Source organism: Hyposmocoma kahamanoa, unplaced genomic scaffold, assembly GCF_003589595.1.
Source record: "Hyposmocoma kahamanoa isolate Upper Pololo Valley unplaced genomic scaffold, ASM358959v1 87, whole genome shotgun sequence".
NCBI classification, from domain to species: domain Eukaryota; kingdom Metazoa; phylum Arthropoda; class Insecta; order Lepidoptera; family Cosmopterigidae; genus Hyposmocoma; species Hyposmocoma kahamanoa.
The window spans coordinates 4,113,687-4,116,707 of NW_020654422.1; positions in this window are offsets into that span (position 1 = coordinate 4,113,687).

Consider the following 3,021-nt stretch of genomic DNA (forward strand, 5'->3'; position numbering starts at 1 on the left):
GACTCCAACATGAGATTGCGGACTAATTGCTTGAATCCCAAATTATTATGAGTAAATTACCCTTGTATAATAAAGCAACATGTGATCATACGTCAAAAGTAGTTTTATCACATGAAAGTCTGAACTGTATGAATCAAATAATGTATAGGTGAAATGTTATCAATCTCTCCAATTAAACATAAAAGTTATGTACTAAATTTCGTTCATAGAATCTTGAAACGTCTATCCCAAAAAAGTTATGACTTTGTTACACTAAGACTGCGAAATAAAAATTAAATAAAGACACAAGTTATGTGACTAAAAATGTTGTATTGCAATACATTTATAATATAATAACGAATTGGGATTATTCATAAAAAATATCAGTATATTCAGATTTAACAGAGACATCATGTTCTGAAGGCTAGCAAGACAGAAGAGAGTAATATAAAAAATATGCTTTAAAATTACTTTGTAAATAAAACAAAAAATTCATCAATTGCAATAAATTTGATTGTTTATAAATGTATTTATCCAATTTCTGTATAATGGTTTTGGTTAATAATAGATTGTTTATGCAAATTACTGGAATATTATGTAATGCTTTTCTGTTAGCGAACTGAACATAATGTATTGTGTGGATACTGTGCGCTACTACGAACCTAAGTTGTTTAAAATGCGATTAGAAACATTCTTGTGTATTACGTTTTAAAAGATAAATAAATAAATAAAGGTGAGTAAACATACATTGTTGAGGACCCCTCCTAAAAAGTTATGTTTTTTAAATTTTTATTGAATAGATATTCAATTTTTTTTTGCGAAGTTACTCCACTAGTTTGTTATAATTATTATTTTTACCTTGAATCATCATGTTTACGTTGCTGCAACTGAACTACTGTTTGTAGTTGGGGTCTACAACTAGTCATCCTACAGGTAGTCGTCCTGGGTAACGTGCGTCCACCTTAGACCACCCACTGACGCTTGATTAGCTCTGTAGCTCTGTGGATTCACCACTCTTGTGTTTTACTCTGTTATTGAGTACAATAACAGAGTAACAGCTTCAGGTCGAGCCACTGTGTTTACCTAAGTACAGTAGTACTTAAACACTGTTCGGTGATAAATCAAGTGATCATTATCGAAATGGGTAGTCTCCTCTGACCGCCACCGCGCCAACGGAACCACCACGCGTTCCACCGCATTTATCGGAGATCCCTAATTAAAACGTCTGCTATAAATTAGGGATGAAAGCTGCTAAGGACAACTTCCGAACACGAAACCCACCTCTTAGGTCAGTGCAAGTGCAGTATAGTTCAATTGTTCAGCACTCCTTTTACCTGCCGATTCGTCCCTCTCCAGGCATTCTTTTCCATACAGTCCACTTCTCTTCTTAAAAGCGATACAACGCACGAACCACCTATCAACCTGCTCGTATGCGGCGCGTACGGTCATATAGCTTGACTAGCGCGCTGGTACAATTTCTAATGGCGTTAATTCCGCCATTTGTACTGTTACTGCAATAAAGTTTGAATAAATAAAATAAACCACAAATAATATATCTTTATGGTACATATGGTACATCATCTTATTACCTGTATTTTATATTTTATGTGTCTTATTGTGTATAAGTGTATTAATTATAATAATCATTAATACAAATATCGAACATAAAGAAAATTCCTTCGACCTGACAGGATTTAAACCTGCTACCACGTTGTACCGTAGCGTCGCTCTGCCAACTAAGCTACAGGTCGAGTGAGCAGGTCGAGAAAATCCTTTTAGGTGTCTGTTATAGATTTGTATTGGGTTTTTTCGACTCTCAACGACGTTACGCTCGAAATAGGTTTTATTAATTAACGAATACCAACATCTTTATTTTTTTATAAATAACGCACACTCTCAACATTACAACAAACACTTATGGATAAACACGACATGCACTAAAACAGAACTATGTCTAATTAAAATTAAAAAGAAACAAAATTTTGAATAATTAAAGTAATAAACCCAGAATAATTTAACTAAAATTATCAATTGGGTGGATCAACTATTTTCTGTACTGAATCAACTTTTTGTGTAAAAAAAACAAATTCTGTTATTTTGCTCAATCTTCGCCTAATATTGCTAAATAATCTTCTATAGTTTATAAATCTATAACGAGCATCGAACTTCGTTGAGTTTTTCCAGTAGTTTTATGCCTTTATTTCAGAAATGACAATTTATAACGTCTCCTACTTAACATACATAAGTTATGACAAAAAGTAAATAAAAACCAACTTTGTGATCAGTCACTGTACTTTAATATCAATAAGTAAAAAACTAGTACAACTGAAAAAAAACAGCCTCATTATTTTAAAAGGAGATCACTTTGTGTCTCCGGAGTCACAGAGTAAAATGAACTGGAAAACTTTTCTTATAACTCTGTTCCTAGAAACACAAAAAAGATGCACTTAATATGTAACTACCGACGGTCATTCTTTAAGGTTGTTATGTACAAAACTTTGTTCTATAACTTTTTAGTTAAATTAAAATTGCACAAAAAATATCACACAAAATGGGGACAATTTTTATAGCCCGAAGACATACCAGGTGACTCAAGAGACACAATTATTTGTACGACATACGTAAAATCGATTTGTTGGACAATTAAGCTTATAAAAAATATCTTAAAAATATAACAATCAGCCGCTGGTTCTATAGCTAGAGTAATCATGGAAGAAGAAACAGTAACCAAATTGAATCACACTTGATGTTCTTTTATATTCCTCATATTTTACAGGGACCTTTTTAATATTTTCCTTATGTCGTCTTTGCCTCTCAGATGCGATAGTGGCATGGTAACTGCAATAAATTAATTTTATGTAGTTAGGTTATGTAATGCTAGTATTCAAAAATCGTAAGCAAACTGATTTAAATTTGTATGTAAATAAAAAAATAATTGCTTAAAAAATGTATAATGAATTTGTGCTTGAGACACGTTCATTTAACAGAAGCTCTAGCTTTCTACTAAATAAAATACTAAAAATATCTAAAGTTCGATTCAGT